At 32.4% G+C, this 20,666-nt stretch overlaps 1 protein-coding gene across 7 annotated transcripts in view; it reads left to right on the forward strand.

Moving 5' to 3' along the window:
• LOC124353586 (collagen alpha-2(IX) chain-like) overlaps positions 1 to 20,666 on the forward strand; it is a 123,315-nt gene that overhangs the window by 14,009 nt on the left and 88,640 nt on the right. Inside the window, exon 1 of one of the 7 annotated variants that reach the window (XM_046803500.1) lies at positions 7,289 to 7,354. The exons of the other annotated variants lie outside the window; for them this stretch is intronic. The gene's annotated coding sequence lies outside the window, so the exon portion shown is untranslated. Of the gene's footprint in view, positions 1 to 7,288; positions 7,355 to 20,666 lie in introns of those variants that run through there. 7 annotated transcript variants of the gene reach the window in all.

Here is a 20,666-nt window from a genome sequence, read left to right on the forward strand (position 1 = left end):
TTGGTAGTTACTAAGGATTCCTAAAACACCTACTTTAATTGTAATAAGATTTAAAGTGAAAGACTTGCGTTTTAAGGAAAACCGTTGTCAGAGATACACTTTTTAGAAAAGGTAATATTTTCTTCGAGATCAAGTATTAGTTTATTGTGTTTCCATTATTATGGAACAGTATAGTAAATAGATGGATGAGGCTACTTAAATGGATAAGAAATAAAAGAGGACCCAGTATAGATTCTTGTATGAATCCGTGACGAATGTTGATCTACTAGGAAGAAGTGACCTGTGTTCCAATCCAATAAGTTTTGTTACAATAAATGACCCAATCCTTAAGTTTCTCTTCAACTCCTATAAATAAAAATTTTAAATCATGAAAGAATTATTAGCGAAACCAAAAGCCTTAGACAAAATATTAAAACGGATCCACCGTACTCTGAGAATCATAAGTAAACTCATTAAGGGATGTGTTCAAGGCATATTAAATATTTTAGTTTTATGGAATATAAGAATATAAGTTTTAAGTAACTGAAACTATAAGAGAGCAGAGCATAGCTTTTAAACACGTAAAAAGATGTTCAAATAAGTATTTTTGGTAATGGCTTTATGGCTCCTAATTCAAAAGCACAATGAACAAAGCAAAATACACATAATGCATAAAAACATTGCAAAATGTGGTATACTAGTAATTGTATGGAAAACCTTAGGAGAATATTTTTAGTAAACTGTTGTACCTAGATTTTAATGACAATTACCCAAGTTTTAACTTGATTTCTAATAAATTTAACGTAGATTCTTAAGATACTTAGTTATACATGCAATATTTCAATAGTATTGATAAATATTTTTTTGTATCTAGCCTAAGGATAAGTTGGGTTGCGTTATTGTTACGATTATAACGATTCTCTAACCACCACAGTACTTCACAGTGTAAAGTATGAGAATTTACCATAATTAATATAGAAAAATGTATTTGAGGGTTGTTTCCCGTTAGATAACTTTTTGTGTAGTAAAAATGCGCTCGTTATACAATGAATTTTATTTAGAAACAATAAAAGCAAATTCAACGATTGCAATATATTGTATGCTTCGTCTTACACAAAACAATATTTGAAAAAATACTGTAGCCTTTTCTTAGAAAATGTAATACGAGGATATTTAGAACTCAATATTGAGAACTGAAACTGGCTACATGCCATTAACTGATTTTAGTTTTATCCACAATATCAAATGTGTCCTTCTATAAATGTTCGATCTTCGTTTGATTTCATACAATTTTGGTACCAAAGTTTTGTAAATTTAAAGTTAAATGGCCGTATGTACTGTACAACATTTTATTCAAACATAATTATATGTTATATTAATTATTGTTACATTAATTATTGTTATATGCATTGTGTAACAATAGCTTGAATGAATAGTGAAAAATTAATCAAAGTTGGTAGAGAATTTGAAGGAGAACAACTTAAAATAAAACTTATGATAATTAAAATATCTGCAAGTCAACATTGATAATATAAAAACAAAACAGAAAAATCAAAATCAAAAGAAACTCTCTCTCTCTCTCTTTTCTCTCTCTCTCTCTCTCCCTCCCCCCCCCCTCTCTCTCCCTCCCCCCTCTATCCCTCCCTCTCTCTCTCTCTCTCCCTCTCTCTCTCTCTCTCTCTCTCTCTCTCTCTCTCTCTCTCTCTCTCTCTCTCTCTCTGTCTCTCTCAGGTAAAAAGGCTAAAGAAAACATGTTCAGGTACCAAATAAACATTGTATCTGGAAACCAAACTTAGACTTCCTGGATCTTCCCCACGTTGAAAGAAAGGCAAGAATATAATTACAGTTAAAACCATTTTTTCCAATGGTTTTTAAGTGCGATATAACACATAGTATTAAATGTAAAGCTGTATAATAATGCTTCATGTGTTAATAGGAGATAGTGTCTAATTTCACAACCCCTGGCTGAATACATGACATCAGAATAATGATACTCCAGTTGCGTTACCATCACAATACTTTAATGATAGTGGCAGGGCATTGAATCCAGTTGGTATTATAATGATGGTCGCATACAGTACATCTCGTAACACAGAAATAATCACAGAAGAGTGCAGTTCCATTAAATATCCGGAGATTTTGTATTACGGTTACCGGATGCCACTCTGTTCCTATCTACTATTTGGTAACACGCAATATAAGTAGGTTTAGATTAGGTTATTATTAATATGTTACTAGTAGTACAAAGTTAAAGTTAACCTTTACGAGCATTCTCGTGATGTAAGCTTGAATCTCGAGGGATATTTTTTCGCCAGAAGTGCGACTACCGAAGACCGCACTGGTGGCTAGGGATATTTCCGATCGGTACTTTCCAGACCTCAGATCACGTGTCAGATCATTCAGCGGCTTTATCCTGGGGAAAAAAGAAAAAACATCCTCGGATCAGTTCCTTAATTCAAGCTCAGATCACGTGAGAGATCCTAAATGTTAACTTTGTCTATTTATAATACGCATGTACGTATTTACCTTCATATAGAGCCTTATAACAAATAATAGGCATTTATTTTGGTCAGAGTGCCATCCGGAAATTTATTTTCTTTTTAATTTTTTATTTATTTGCATGCTGCATTACAGACAAGTTATCCAATTACATTGAAGCATTTATACTATAAATTATTAAATTTAAGCTAGTTAGCAATACTAAATATGCTTAAATGGTTTTCGAAATATACGCTAATATTATTTACCATTTATCAAAATTCCAAGCGTAACCAATATAAACTAAGCGATTTAATGTTGATGTATTAAATGACCCGATTAAATACATTTAGTCGCTGTTGCACTGCTGTAAATTGTACCGTTCTTTGGCCCCCACAGTATTTCACCATGCACGATATTAAATATGCATAAACAACGCTACAGCGCTGGGCGCCCCGTGTGCATGCCGTAACAATAACTCGCGTGTTGTAACAACACCTCATGTTATATGGTGGATTTAGTTCGCCCCGTCAATTGCAATACAATTCTGAACTCTTTGCTGTCAATGTTGGTCAGGCAACGGAGCGTGCGGATAAACGGTTTGTATTTGCTACTAACAAAATAATTTAATATTGTCGGAATAGAGAAGTGGAAAGTATCCATGCACGTTCCGATTGACGTTATATCAAAATACATTTAAAAGTTTTATTTTGTTTTTTAAAGTGATAATCTCAAAACGTATTTATTAGATATTGCTAGTTATTAACCTTTTAAAGATAAAGCTAACCGGACATTTAGCTACGATTATGTTATTCCTTAGTACCTAATAAATTATTTGGGTTTTCAATAAAATGTTTTACAATTGTACTTTTAGACCATTTGTTGAAAATAAGGCTGCAGACGTAAGGGTTCGAAATCGCACGTATTTAAATCCTTTTTCAAATTTTGGCACTTAAAATACATTAGACTGTAATTAAATTGTAAGGGTGAATGTAAACGCGTTTTGATAGAAGTAGACACTGAAACAGTTTCTATTTGTATAAATGTGTATATTTCTATGTATATACATTTCATATCAGGAAATGTACGTAATGATGAATTCTTAGAATTTGAAATGTATATCGTAGGAAATAATAAATATACCAAAAGTGTTAAAAAGGTTTATTATTGTATATATATATATTTTTATAAAACACTTTTCTAGGCTACATCTCTAATATATATATTAACGTTATTGAACTGAACCAAAATGTACGCGCTAAACCTGAAATAAGAACCGAAATACGTATCCATTTGAGTTTCTGATCTCTTAATCATTGTCACCGGTATGATAAGTACCATGTATATGCTTCATTCTATTTAAAAGTATCATAAGATTCCATCATATTACATTATAAATGCTTTCACTAAGAAGACTACGCCCTTTCATTTTTATAATTTCTTGCGAACCTGTGGCTCATTGCTAGTAAGCAATATATCTAGCCTATACTAAACTAAAAACGATGTCTTTTCTCCTCACGGAAAATTGCATGTATTCCATAATTTATAGATATATTTCTCTTTTGCTTTCTCCCTTTCTTATTCTAATACCTATACGTACGTGAAACATTAATATGGTACAGATGTTTTGAAAAATACATCTATTCATGTTATCATTTGACAACTTATGGCATAAAGTATCGAAACAAATTTAATTTTGTGTGGTTTTTAAAACATTTTGTCCGCTATTTTAAACGAACAGCGATAATGAAACACCAAAACACTTTGTAAACAAAAACTATTAAATCATTTGGGTCTTTTTCGTTTAAGGGCCAGCACAAAAGACCCTAGCTTGCCTATTCAAAACTCAGATCACGCGATGCTTGCCCGCTGCGCAGCGCTTTGCGCTGCTTGCTCTTTTAGAAAAAAAATTAACTCGAGCTTGCAAAGTCCAAGCCCAGATCAACTCACCATGCTTACACACACACAACTCAGACAGAATTGACGCAGGTTTCATTACAGGCAAAAGATAAGCGGCGCGCGTTTATCACTGATAAGATAAGACGAGTTTATACTAGAAGTAGTACCTGGACTACTGCCCTACGAACTAATAACACTAAAAAGACGATTAAATGCACTGTCAGTCAGGTATAGTATGTTTGTAAGGTGCTGGCCCTTAAACGAAAAAGACCCAATCATTTACAACATGAGGCGTGTTTGCATTTAAGTTTTGAGATTCGAACATAGGATATCATGTGTATCTCAGACCAAAGTTTATTAAACGGCAGTTTGTTTGCCACAATCCATGCTTTCACAATATGTCTCGTACTTTAGTACTATAAAAATCGCAAGATGCTTCGGCCTCAGGTGGAGACCATCATTAGTCACAAATGTTTAAACCAAAACTGGCAGGGCCAGTAATACACATCCATAGGAGAATGAGCGGAGCAAGCTTTATCACGGATGGCTAAACATTTACCAATCACAGACCAATCTAACCAATCAGCTATCATATTCTCGAGGTCAAACACATCAAGTTTTTAAATCATTTAATGTTTGAAACTGTGTCATCGGAGACCTTACGTGATAGTTATAGTATTGACCGCTTAAAGGAATTCAAATATTCCATATAAAAGGGCTGAAGGAAAGGGAATTTTGAAAGGATTCTATCAAAGAAATTATACCAAGGGAAAACGCGTGATGTAAATCATAGCATGATTTTCCCCTAGTATATATCTTACCAATAATGTTTTTCCTTATCCTTAACTAACTAGCGTTATTGGTTCTGTCCGTATATTCAAGAAATTTAGTGGAAAATTTTGAAGGAGCAACACTTTTTTAAGATTTAACCTTTTCTGAAATTAATTTAGTAATTTTCTAATAACGAAAATAAGTTATTTATGTGAATAGTAATTCACTTACTTCCTAAAACCAAGCGAAATTTAATTTAGTTTTAGTCATTTATAGTAGCTGGTGTTAAAACAGTGAGGTATTTTAAATTAACTTGATACAAAGGAGAGGGAAGGATTTTAGGCTGTTCTTTTGACAGCGTGTTGTATGCACAGCCATGTTGACAGTGTGAGATGTATGAACACAACTAAGCCTGGGGTGTACTGTTGCTGACGTCACAGCACCATACCAGTTCGTACAGTCTCGTCGTTTCGGCAATATTTATTGATTTGAACGTTATTAATTTCTGGACATTTACCATCGTTCAGTGATACAAAAAAAGTAACACTACGTTTCGAGATTATTAATTTTGTTATATTCATTGATTGGAAAATTAGATTTATCATTTTAATATATTGATATATTCTGTACGTCATTTTATATTTATATTGTTTTAAATTACAGACATTACCAAAAACAAGTTTCCATCTTAAAAAAATGTCGCTAGATATAGGCTACTATATATCCATAAAACGTAGTAAAGATAAAAGTATATATCCCATCATAAATTAATTTTATAGTGTTTAAGAAACGTATTCTACTATATTTATATTATTATAGTTTTTTAATAATATTAAAAATCCCTAAATAATAAGGTATGGATTAATTCTGACACACAATCTCCTTATAACAATAAAAACGTACTATATTAAGATAAACAACAAATAAGCAATAGTAGTATTTTAAATATTACTACATTTTAATAAAACCAATAATTTTCCATATTGTTTATTTTGTGGACGAGGCCTTTCGAAACCAAAGTTTCGATCATCCGAAATAAATTTCCAAAATTTTCTGATGATAAAAATTTTGGTTTCGAAAGGCCTCGTCCAAAAAATAAATAATGTGGAAAAGTATTGTTTTTATTAACATTTAGTAATACTTAAAACATTTTCCAGTTGCTCCAAGAGTCTTCAATGATAGTATTGTTATAATATATTCTAAAATACAAAAAAGTCAATATCACGGATTCTTTTTCTGACTTCCTTTTAAGTTTTACTAAAGGTTCTTACTTTTGGATTCTTTCTAATCTAACCAGTTCAAGTTTATCAGTAAAGCTTTAAAATTCGGAGTTTTATATTAAATTTAGTTCTCAAAAGAAATCTACAGCTCGGTTATTTTTTTACTATAGGTATGCAATGGCTTACATCAGTGTGGTGTTATTTCCCAATTGTCAGTGACTTTTTATAACTTTTTTAAATCTAGGTTTTTCTTGTTTGTGACTTGAGAGAAGCCCTTGCTTAAAACGCTGTTAGGCAATTCCACTAATGGAAAGTGCGATAAATATGCATGAGCAGCAGCAGTGAGGTTTTTGCCGTTGTTTTGTCTCTGCGCTTTGTTTATGCCTGGAAAACTAATCACTTCGTTTTTTCAGGATAAACCCTTCTAAGTGCAACCTTAGTTTACGTTCCTTACAATGTTGTAATCTGAAAAAGTATGATAATTTATAATGAAATTTTTTGTGAAAATGTGTGCAGTATAGTAAGCAGCCACCACCACAATCGAATCGGTGCACCAAGATATCGATTAGAAATACTAAAAGTATCTAATACAAAAACATTCTAATCATAGTTTTTACGATTAACTATTCCCAACTCTCCTGCATGTATTGAATAACAATATTGTTCCAAATATATTCAAATAAAGAGTACAGTTATTTGTATGGTATTAGAGTAATGGCCGCAACAGTAATGTGATAATGATTCGATTTTGGTGGTGGTCGCTTATTATACTGAGGCCCCAAAACATTTTCTTTGCTTACTTATTTATCAAAGAGAAAAATGCAAAAATAAAGCACACAAGAATTCAAAGCTATCGGCACCATGGTCAGTAAGCTCCTTCAATGGTTGAAAAGAGTAAAAGTGCATTGTTTAACGCTTGTGGTTTTCTTTAAAAGGGTTCCATTCAAGAGCTAAAGATATTTGGATCTCCAGCGTTGGCAGAACTGCAGTGTGAGAACAGTTTCAAGGTAACGTTACAGAATATTTACATATCAGCTGATTTTATAGAACTAATGTTATAAGAGTATTATTCTCTAACTAATAAGTCGATTGAATATCTAATAACCAATTCTATATATTTGTGTAACAAACAAGCTCATACCAGTATGTGTTAATAATTCGTTATAGAATATTTATTTTAATAACCAACCCAAAATATACGATTCAAAACATTTTTTCGTGAAAATTCGTGCAGTATAGTAAACGGCCACAACAACAATCAAATCAGTGCAACGAATGTTCTTCATTAGGAATTTCGTTAGGGCTGAGAAAACATAAAATCTGCCCTAAGAGTTAGAACTGTTCAAATTGAATAAATAATGGACTGGTGCAATTTAGTATTTTATTTAATTAAATGACGTAAGGTTATAAAAAAATAGTATTTACAGTATGATAAAAACTTTCAATGAATGGGAAGTAAAATAGAATTTAGAAAAATGTTGTAAGGGTTTGTACTTTACTATTGCGGTATACATTTAAAATGTAGCCTATAATAATATGTTTTTACAAACTTGTGCAAATATTTTCGTAAAACTTATTATTATTCTTATACACGAATAAGAAGTTGCCTGAACAAACAACCGTGTTTTAGCCAAATTATTAATGTTTTCTACACTATGCTACTTTAAAGCATGCAGAGTCGACAAAAATGACTTCATTATAAATTGAAAATTCAATGTAGTAATTACCAAATATTACATTGGTTAGTAATTATAAATGTGGTAATTACCATATATTACATTGGTTAGTAATTACCAATGTAGTAATTACCATATATTACATTGGTTAGTAATTATATCAATGTAGCAATTACCATATATTACATTGGTTAGTAATTATATCAATGTAGCAATTACCATATATTACATTGGTTAGTAATTATCAATGTAGTAATTACCATATATTACATTGGTTAGTAATTACCAATGTAGTAATTACCTAATATTAGTATAAATGTTTTTAATTTTTCGTATTTAGGATATTTAAAATCATGTTAACTTTATATTTACAGCCGAAATGCCTCCTGAACATCCTGTTTCATTGAGCACACAACACATTTTACTAACATTTACTTACTATCTCCCAAAATTAAGAACGAGTGCAAATTATGCAATAAAAGTATAAACTATTACCAGTGCTAAATAATTTATTTTACAAACTGTGTACAAAATCCACAATGTTAAATCAGTGGATTGTGTGTAATGTCCCTTAAGTAGCCATTATATTAAAAATTCCGTTTAGTAATTATTGGTATTTTCAATAAATTATGTTTAATTTTCATCCAATAAGACGAGGTAGAAATGTATGATTATCATTTGTGTACAATTTAGATTATTAAAAGTAGAATTAGATTTAGGTATGGAATTGTGGTTATACAAGAAAAACTACACTTATCACATCCTAAAAATAATTTATGATGTAAAATACAAAGTAATAAAATAAATGGATGCTGGAAAAAATATTTTCAACTGCAATAATATTGTGCGGAGTTTCACAATGTGTGTATAGTATAAAATTGTACTCATCTAATATCGATAGAATAGCAAAAACTTAAACTATAAAATTCTTTTGATAAACAGAATATTAAATCAGGTTAAGTTCTACTTTTCAGAATCAAATGCAAGTATTTTATAGCAAAAACAATAAAATATTTCTATTTAGAATAAGAATGCAAATTGTATTATTTAATTACAATACCAGTCTTTAACCGAGTTGTTATTATTACTAGAATCCACTTTATGCGTCACAGTGCAAACGTAAAAAAATACCATAAGTCCTTCAGGTTGAAAACTAATTTAGGTATAATCTAGATCTAATATCTCTTGAAACCAGAAATTAAAATAATTAATTAAGCGCTAATTTAAACAATTACCTTACCGGTCAATTTGTACTTGATACACCTCTATGATGAATTATTTCATTTCAATACCGTACTGGGTAGATATTGATTAGTCGAATGCGGCAAACCGTGACAACAACAAGTGGTAAATGTTTAACGCTTCACGTTATGAATAAATAATATACTTTTCACAAACGAACCTGTTAATGACCAACCTAAAATATCGTTTACTATAAATCATGCAGCATCGTGCTGTCTTCATTTTTATTCGTGTGCCAACACCAAGTAGCCATGTAGAATAAATAATGTACTGTCCACAAACGAACCTGTTAATGACCACGTAAAATAAAGTTTATAATAAATTTTGCAGCTTCGTGTTGTCTTCATTTTTAATTCGTGTAGCCATATAGAATAAATATATAATATACTGTCCACAAACAAACCTGCTAATGACCAACCTAAAATATCGTTTACTATAAATCATGCAGCTTCGATTTGTCTTCATTTTTAATTCTTGTGCTAACACCAAATGGCAATGTAGAATAAATAATGTAGCCTACTGTACAGTAACGAACCTGTTAATGACTCATATAAAATAACGTTTACTATAAATGCTATTTTATTCATGTTTGTTTATTCCTTTAGCAACGTGTGTTACGAGTTAGTGTCGTAAGTTCTAAATATAACTAATGAGTAAACATTTTATATGCTGTACAATAACTTTATTTGTAACTTTCGGTGATTTATAAAACAATTAAAACTGTAATTATCTACCATATTTAATAGAAACACATTTTAGAGACCTCTAGTTTGTAGCATTCTTCTTCTTTTTATAATACCTTTAAAATAGAGTGGCCCTAGCAAGTGTTACAGTTTAAAAGTTTTGACTTACACCCAAAACTACCTAATTTTGGGGATCAAAGCTTCTTATACATAAAGAACTCCTCAGTTGGTCATATAAACATGGCCCAAAGTAAATAACTTCATATCTATTCATAACAAATTTAATGGGGGGAGGAAGGCATTTAAAACACCCGGTATATTACCATAATATGAAATACTATCCATAGTAATTTTTATACGTATTGTATTAAAACTATGAATAAATTCTCGTAGGGAAACAGGTCATCGTAAATCTTAAAAGATTTGCAATCACATAACATCTAAATTTCCCTTGAGGAAAATGCACCACAAAGTGACATTACTGAGTCTGAACAATAACCTTTCAGCGCTTGAAGCCATTGTTAAGCTCTCCTGTGATAGCGTTCAGTCTAAGAGAAGCTCCCCTCGGTGGTGCTTCACAGCTCTCGCCGCAGAAACCCTACCTCTTACAGCGAGCTTCACAATAAGCCGCTAATGTCCCCTTCACAAGGCAGGCTTTCTTGAGTTTTTATTAAAATTATTAGTGTCAAAATTTCCTTTTTCAAATAATTGCTATATCTTGTATTTGTTGAAGAACATGCAATTACATCTTTCATACGTTGAGGCGTTAACTATGTTAAGGTGCAGTCAATTTTTGGTTTAGAAAATAATTTTAAACTCTATTTTTTAAGACTCCACATAGAATTACTGACACGTAAACTCGAATTAAGGGTTTAATGCATGAAAAAGTATTGGGGATTGTTAGAGAATTATAAGAATGAAACCTGTATTATAACGTACTCTTCATTTATATTCAAGTTCTCACCACTTGAACATAGTAGGCAGAGGAGGAAGTATCGAGTGGCCACCAAGATCACCAGATCTATCACGACTTGACTACTTTGTGTGGGGCCACATTAAATTAATATCTATAAAACAAAACCCCATTGTATTAATGACCGTAGGGATAGAATGGTAGTGGAAATTCAAAACTTCTCACGTTGATCCATGCAGTATGCCGTTTTAAGTTTCTAAAACAGGCTTGGGCATTGTTAAACTGTCCTGGGGCAGAAGTTTGAACATCTGATATAAAAACACAGGTTACTAAGTTTTATCTGTTTTCTTGCTTAACGTAATTGTAATTGCAAGTGCTAATGTAACTTTAAATTCAAAATTATTTGGGAAATGGTTTACTTTGGTTTCCTAGAGGGGTATCTTGAGTTATATTTTTCTATCTTTGTCCATTACAGGTTGAGCAGGATCCATCCATGCTTTTAACTTAATGAATTTCAATGAGCTGCCATTTTGTTCTGGATTGAGATAGATAGCTCTAGCTTTCACTGTTCTTTTTCTTTTTTAAAAACACTTTCAAATGGTGTCACTTATTGGGTCTTTATATCTTAACATTTCTTAAGAGTTCCGCTATCTAATAAAACAAAAGGGTTTATTCAAACACAAACCATGGTATCCGTTGTTGTATTTGTCATTACTGAAATATTTATCAGACTTTAAGGCTCTTACCGCTGAAGTTAAATGAATAAATGGCTATAATTAAATCTAAGTAGCCACAGTCGTTGCATTTCGTGAAAACATCCATATTCCTAAATATCATGTTTTACTCTTCGACAGCAGAACTCCAACAAAGCACGGGCCATTTGCTTACATTCGACTGTAAAGTTATTGAGGCACACGAGAGTCATTAAAATATTTAAATGTATGATAGGAATACTTTTAATTGCATTTCAATAGCTAGCCTATTATTCTCCTCAGTTATCTTGATGAAATGATAAGATAAATACAATCTGTGGTGGTCTTTGTTCGTTTTAGTGGTGACTCGGCCTTTCAATTCGTGACTTTTAAAAGGTAAAGTAAAGGTTAGATAGTTATGCCATTAAACTGGGTTTAAACCCTCGTGTCACAGGTTAGTTTTACCCAACTGAAGGTGAGTCATTGCAGCAGTAATCTTGCTCAGTACAAAGAAGAACATTTCGGACATTTGGTTCAAGCACTCGGTCGAGCGGGCGGTTATGCGAAGCTACCATCCGTGGGATTAAGCTTGAACGCCTCAAAGGCAGAATTTCGCCTAGTAGGCGCCGACATCCTCTTGAGGCCCGGTGAAGGCTCAAAACAATGGGGCAAGAAGGCGCCGTCCTCGTGGTGACTCACCGTGCGTGCCGGTGGTGGTATATAACGTATTAGTGTCAGTAACATCGTTATTCAGTGGTAACCTATTACTAGGATAACGTGTTACCAGTAACACCCTGTTATTTCCGTAACAGGTGGACTGAATGATTTGGCGTTCTCATAACGTCTTTCTGGTATTAGGTTACTCAGTAACCTCGTTACTGAGTAACAGCCGAGGCTATTATCGTGCAAATAATTAGTTCTTGTAACGCTTTTCTGGTATTACATTACTGAGAAACCAATAACGTAGTGGAGTGAGCTGGATGGTACGGGAGGTACAGGGAATAAAATATCAGGTTGAAATAAATAATAATAAATAAATAAAATATTGTTTCTATTAACTATAAACGTAGACTTGTTTCTGGACAATTGTACAAAACCTAACTTATCTCATTCAATTCTCCCGTTCTCATTTATCACTAATTATAATTATTCAACTTAAAAGTAGTCAACTGATCTAATTATTACATTGTAGTGAGTTAATTGTTAAATTTTGTATACTAAACAATAATTGAATTGTGCAGTAACATTTTAAATAACCAGTTTTAATTAGTATATTTAAAAGTAGTCTAAGATTACATTTTATTGACTTACTTAAACTGTCGTATATTTTGTATATATACACCCACACATGTGGATTTAGTCTGACTCAGTTTACTTGCAATTTAATAACGTCAGTTCAGTAACAGCAAGATGATAATACAGAGCGTGGGTCAGCTGGTAACGTGTTACAACGGTAACAGGTTACTGGAACGTAATACCAACTAACACGTTATTTTGGTAATAGGTTACTGACAAAGAACGTTATTTCCCATTTCTACCGCGACCAGTGGACAGCTTGATCGATTGTAATCATGTCCGTACCAGTACGCAGACGAACTCGGGTCGGCCATTCGGTGAGTTCGATTCGGGACTCGGAATCGTCGGAACGACGATTTAGAACAAAAAGTAATAGGCATTATTAGGAAGCAAGTTGCAGGGAACTGTTAATCGTAAAAATTGACACACACTATAAACCGCTCCTTTTTTTAATAGTATGAGTAAAATAAGGATTTGAAATATAAAAATGTTATAAATACCGTTATAATATGTACTTTATTTTTAACTCAAAAAGTTCACAGTATATCGTGTTTATAGATGACATTAAAATACATTTAACAGTTCACCGTGTAAGTAATCAATGGTCAGCGATAATAATTTCGGCGCACCCGGGAAAACTTTGCAGTCAGAACACTGTTTGAACACTATCTCCATGTAAAGTAGCAAAGTTCTGGATGAAGGTGCACAGTGCACAGTGTACGTAGCGCGGTGGTGCCGGAGAAACAGATGTTTAATAACGGTAAAGTTGATGTTTAGGTTTGAATGTAGGTTCTACGGAACGCAAAGTTATAATTAACTCCAAACCAAGTTAGCGGCGAGCGGACAACTTTTTAATAGAGATTTTATTCAATCCAATCCGTAAGAGATTTCTTACAGCTCGGAGCGCAGGCTATACTTTTGACACGTATGGTTTCTTACATTCTACTTTGTCTTTATTGTAATTCATTCTTTACTATTCTGTTTTGGAAATTAATTATATTTATATCGTTATTAGGTGAAACACCCTAAGCCCAAAACTCACAATTTTGAACCGTAATTGGAACGTTCCTTAATTATTACTATATCTGAAATGTGGTTCTATGTCAGTTGTTACACCTAGGTTTCTGGTTCACATAGTTACGTAAGTCTAAAACAAAGGTGGCAAACGTGATTGGCTGAGCCTTAGCGAAGCCTATCACTTGTGGGACTAGAAAGTTTGATTTGTATCAGTCCTTACGATGTATCGAAAACGAATTGACATAGAGACTCAAATTTTAGCATTAATCTTCATGTATATATTAGCAACATAGAGTTTGATGATGGTACGTGTGGGATGTTGCTTAGCGTTAGTGAATATACATTGGTCTTTTAGGTAGCAAGGATGGCAAAGAGAAAATAGGGAATAAACCAATTTCTAAACTAACTAAATCCAATTATTTAAGACTCCAACATATGATTTTCATTCATAGAATAAAAAGTATCTCTATTGTCTGCCGGAGGATATGTAAAAACCTTTCTTTCTATCTGCCCACAGGACTTCTCGAGAGTAAATTGATCTATAGATTTGAAAGTTTGAACACAATCTCAGAGACGTCTGTTAAACTCCCCTTTGCTGTTTTTATATTGGAAAACAGAAATTAGTTGGTTTTATAATGTTTGACAGGTTTTATAACATTAAAAGCTATTTTAACATGTAAATTTTAATTTCTACGCTCCTCAACAAACGTTAGTGATCAACAGTTATGAAAGCTACTATTGGATAACTTACTGTCTACAATGATAGTATTCTGGGTCATAAAATAGCAATATAACACGTCGTTAAAACAGTTTATTGCATCATTACCCGAGCATGAGCAATATGATGATTAGCTGTGGAAAAATAATGTCCAATGTCGTGAGACGGTCACGAAAATCCCTCAATAACAATAGACATCTTTGCTTCTGCGCTGAATAAAACTAACTGAAGCACCTTCATTTTATAATGAGCTAATTTCTTGTATATTGCGTTAATATATATTTATTAAAATATTTGTAGGTAACATAATTGGAAAATTCATGAAGATCTACTGCGAATACTAAATGGACAGTTTACTAATAACAAAAATTTGATGCATGATGATGTAATAGGCATTAATTTTGCCTCTAAATAGCATATAAGGCCCAATTCAATCTAATTAATAAAAGGTTGTAATTATGAAATGAATACTAGAATTAAAATAAAACTTATTCAGCCCCAACTAGATCTCGAAGGCTTCACTGACGTAATGTGCTACCTTACCTGACGTAAAATAATTCCTTATTTCTCAAGATAAAGCCATTGTTTCCACGCCCACGTTATGGTTCGGTCCTAGATTGACCTTTTAGTCTGACCCGCCATTATAATGTTATTCCTATAAGACAGACATTTCGAAAATAAATGCACCTTATACAGAAATGTACGTCAAATCAGTATTACTGGGAATTAAAATTCGGTACCATTATTTTTATATGAAATAAACAATTGAAATTTACTTGCAGTACACTTGGTGTTTGTAAAATGGATTGAATTTTAAATGTATTAATGTTCATAAATAGGTTGCCAAACCTGCACTCATTGACAATTCTTAGTCAATGACAAGAAAATTTAAAAATTAGTGGACAATTTTTTAAAGGTATTGGATTAGGAGGATATACGGAAATTAGGGTATATGGAAAATAATAACATAATAATGATATTTATCGTAGTTATTAGGTTACATTTTTCATAATGTTTCCAACGATACGTTCAATTGTTGAAAAATGATATGCAACTTGAATGTAACAAGCAAACATTTTATTTAAAAATGTTCATATACAATCTTTACTTCAGATATACTTTGGTAAAGAAACCAAATTAACGTTTTATTTTGCGGAACCAAAAGTAGAGTTGGTTAGTTAACTAGCATGTGTTTTTCACATTATTTTAAGTGAATAACAAATAATTTATGCATAGTTATGGATAAACATCATTGTTACAGTAAAAACAAGGGAATTATGAATTACACATTTATGGTTTTTTCACCAATTCAACACTGTTTTCACAGATTGAAATAGATTGCCTTTACCGGCCTTTCAATCGAGCGTTAGCGAAGCTTATCACTCGTATAGGTGGGAAAATTCATGTCCGTCTGTTTGTCTTCAATCTGTCCGATATCTCAGGAACGAAGTTACTTACAGAATTAAAATGTTGTATGAAACTTCATCTCGAAATCGGCAACTCCGAGTTCGATGATGGCACATGCCACTCAACAGCATTTAGCTGATTGTTAGCCAACATCTGTGGATTGGTCTTTATGGGTAACCATGCTAACAATGAGAAAAGAGCAGAATAAATAAATTTGTAAACAAACCTATTATAAGTATATGTAATTTTCACAAATTACATGTTACAGCATGTTATCTAACTAAACCAACACATACAACATCATCTTCTGTGACTTGGTGTGTGGAATTTTATTATTATTTAAACACTACTATGAACCTAGCAGTGACAGAGATGTGAATGTTGGTTTGATAACACCAAAAGATTTCCTGCTGATAATAATGGTTCATGAAACAAAATTTCTACGTAGACAAGAATGAGTTCTGTGATGGTGCATATTAAAAAATAGAATTCGGTTCAGGGTTATAGAAGCCAATCACTCAGCAGAGACAATTTCTCATCGAATAAAAAAAAAAAAAAAAAAAAAAAAAAAAAAACAAAAAAAATCATGTGCTAAACTTTGTGAAATATTAATACTTATTGTACGAGATTAACTTTCATTTATATAGTGGTTACAGTTAAATTTCATTATGCAGACTCCACATATTTTTACGACATACGACATAAAAAATATGCATTCATAGATTAAACCTGTTTCTTAGATTAGTTTTCTATTTTAGAAAAAGTTTCCGTATCTTTCGTAGTACCATTGTTTTGGTACTTAAATGGGTTGAACTAAACAATTTCCGTTCTAAGTAATACTTTTTCAGTAAACAGAAAGCTACATTAAGCTAATTACGAGGTGAATGATAGATAACTGAAGAGGTGTACGTAATTCATGTTCTGGGAAATGATACACAACAGTAACAAAGTTTTAGTTCTGCAGTTTACATTCTAAACTAATATAAACTAGTGCAAACATTATATAAGTATTAAAATGTGTACTGTGTACTACTAGTCCCAGCTGTATACAAGTGTTATGTTTCAACTTATTCCATGCTAACTAATAAGTTTCCTTAATAACTGTATATAATGTCAATGTTTTACGTTTTGATGGTTTATATAGAACGTGGCCCCTTATAAAAATACTAAGTAGTTTGAAATAAGATAAATTTCAGATTGTATATTATTTTACGAATTCCAAATAAATTCTGTCGGAGAGAGTTGAAACAAGTTGAAAATTTCTTTCCATCTAACTTTGCACACTTTTTTAAACAACCTCTTGAAACTTTGAAATTTTCCTTAATGTACCCTGTATAATGAACTGTTTCGTTACTTTTACTTAGTTACCTACGGATACTTAATTACTTACGGTACTTAGTTACCTACGGTACTTAGTTACTTACGTTACTTAGTTACCTACGGGTACTTAGTTACTTACGGGTACTTAGTTACTTACGGTACTTAGTTACTTACGGGTACTTAGTTACTTACGGTACTTAGTTACTTAGCATGTACGGTAGAATCTGTTTAAAGCGCTCATGGTCAGGCATTTAAATGTCCTGGTATAAGATGTTTCCCCTAGGAACAGTCATATAGTAACCCACCACATAAAACATCAAAGTTGGGTTTAGAAGAGCTAAACCAGAAACTGAATAATGACGTATCGAATTATTTGTCCAGATAGAATACGTTCGAGTATTTCATTTGGAGCGAAAAAGGTAGGATTAACGTTTAACGTAATCCTTCTTGAGTTCTGTGCATGCGTGCGTTTGTGCGTGCGTGCGCGCGCGTGCGTCTGTGTGTGAGTGTGGGGGTGTATAGAGACGGAGTCTCACCAAGTTGGATTCTATCTTGTAATCTAGCGATCGCGGGACGGATTTCGAGGCTGGAGGTACATGGCCATTGGAGCTGTGGGAGAATTGCGTGGAGGGGGATCAGGTGGTCCTTCCAGACATCCCATCTATGGGAATGGGAGGGAACGAGTGACGCATAGATGTAGTGCCTCCAGGAGGCATATGATACCATGTCTTGTCATAAGCCAGGACTGAAAGTTTCACTATGAACCATTTACTGCCAGACTCAATACATCACAAAGATACTGAACATCCTCGATCTTCTTCGCAAGTCATGTGAAGAAAATTATTGAACAATAATGTCCTTCTTAGGGCACTATTATAGCTTCAACAGCATTAAACATCACGTTATCGAAAACACCAAATTTATTCGTAATCACACTGATGTGGAATTTCATTAAAATTTTCGAATTTGAGTTAGGGGAGTTGTAAGACTAGAAAAAAAACTATTTACTGATGTTTTCGAAAAATTTAATACGTTACTATGAAGTTTACTGGGTCTTAAATTTTGAAATATTTTCATATAAAAGGTCTTTTTTGGGTTTTAAAAATACATTTTGAATTTTAATGATGAAAGTGGTTGTGAAACAAATAATTTAGCATCGATATCCTATTTTTCCAAATCAGTGCATTGACACATAGTTTTTAAAAGATTTATGTCTTAAAATTAATGTCTAGAATCAAAAGTTAAAATACGATAGTGCATCAAAATGCTTGTTTATATATTCTTTTATAAAAATGTTCACGAAGAAGGTTTTAGTTTTTAAATTTTTAGTTTTATCCTTTGCATGATGTACAATTTAGAATATGACATAAAATACGTAACATTAACTTTGAAATATCCTGAAAATTTCAATTACCTATCTTTAACCCTCAAAAAATTCGTTTATGGTTTATTGCCACATTATAGGCATAAAATAAATATTTTTATTCAGATTGTTTCTAAATTTACGCAATATAATATAATATGTTCCTTTATGAATGTTGGATGCTTTTTAAACCACATGGGTACATATACTTTGACAATTACCAATCTTTATTTAAAAATTCTTCGTTATAGATTTTACGTAATTTTATTCAATTACTAGATTTTACTAGGATTCTAGTGGTTTAGTCGCAGACCTACAAATTGTATATATTCTTCATATTTTATCACTGGTTATCATTTATTTGTAATACAAGGTTTAATGAATAAGGTCCAGGCTGTCAGTTTGACAGTTCAAGAGTTATTCTTTGTCAATATGCAAGGTACGCTAGACCACATGCCACGTGGGAGGCTTTGCTGCATTTGAGTGCAAAATTTAAAGTCTACAGCTCATTCTTGAGACATACTGCATACAGACATATAGACTGACATTAATACAGAAACCCAAATATTACATCCCCCAATCAGACAGAAACAAACGTGCTAACCTCTCTGAGTGACAAGGTTTAATGAATAAGGTCCAGGCTGTCAATTTGAGAGTTCAAGAGTTTTTCTTTGTCAATATGCAAGGTACGCCAAATCACGTTTCACGTGGGAGGCTTTGCTGTATTTCAGTATAAAATTTAAAGTCTACAGCTCATTCTTGAGACATACTGCTTACAGACATATAGACTGACATTAATACAGAAACCCAAATACTTACATCCCCCAGTCAGACAGAAACAAACGTGCTAACCTCTCTGAGTGACAAGGTTTAATGAATAAGGTCCAGGCTGTCAATTTGAGAGTTCAAGAGTTTTTCTTTGTCAATATGCAAGGTACGCCAAATCACGTTTCACGTGGGAGGCTTTGCTGTATTTCAGTGTAAAATTTAAAGTCTACAGCTCATTCTTGAGACATACTGCATACAGACATGTAGACTGACATTAATACAGAAACCCAAATAATATATCCCACAATCAGACAGAAACAAAATTTCCAACCCCTCTGAGTGTCAGGATTCGCAAAACAAAAAACAAAAAAACAAAAACAATAACAACTTAAAATATGGTTTATATAAATTATACTAAAACTTAAAATAGAATAAAAACAACATAACGTTTTGGCTTAGGCTCTGTTTAAAATGTATGTTTCTCTCTGTAAATGTGACATTAAACTGTATATATTTAACACAACTATATAGCACGATTAATAATATACAAAGTTTGTATCCCCACGTACCCCAATCCTTTTTGTACTTCATCTATCCTACAAAGAACAATCGTGCTTCCAGTAAGACTGTGAATAAATAAATGTAAATATTTCGGTATGAATAAACATAACACTCATAGATACATTACATATAGATAAACATTTTTAAAATAGAATATTCATGAATGGATGGGATTTCATATTTTGAGATATATCGAGGAGTGATAGATGGAATGTTAAACCCCGTTGTTGTCCGTGGTCGCGGCATTCGAGTGAGAAATGTGCAATACCAGCCCAGCTCTGAGATTTGCGCGTGGCTATAAACTACACTGGGACATTGTGTTTTACAGTTGGATATTTTCCATCAAAGTCTACACTGATATTTATTTTCGTTAATTTTGAGTTTGTTCGTTATCACCCAAGCAGTGCTATTCTTATATTGAAACGGTGTAACGGTGTACTATTTACAAGATCTATAGTTCGCTATTACTAAAATACTAAAACAATTTATTAAATCGACAAAACCGTAGCGTTTTCTAAGTATTATAGCTAGGTGTGGGAACGATATCCACACTGTTATAAATTCACGTCACCACAAATGACAATTAACTACAATGTTAACAGAATAACACGCGAATATCTCATATTATTTTAAAGTAGGGATAATTACAGTCGAGATTGAATA

Source organism: Homalodisca vitripennis, chromosome 2 (genome assembly GCF_021130785.1).
Source record: "Homalodisca vitripennis isolate AUS2020 chromosome 2, UT_GWSS_2.1, whole genome shotgun sequence".
In the NCBI taxonomy this organism is placed as follows: Eukaryota; Metazoa; Arthropoda; class Insecta; order Hemiptera; family Cicadellidae; genus Homalodisca; species Homalodisca vitripennis.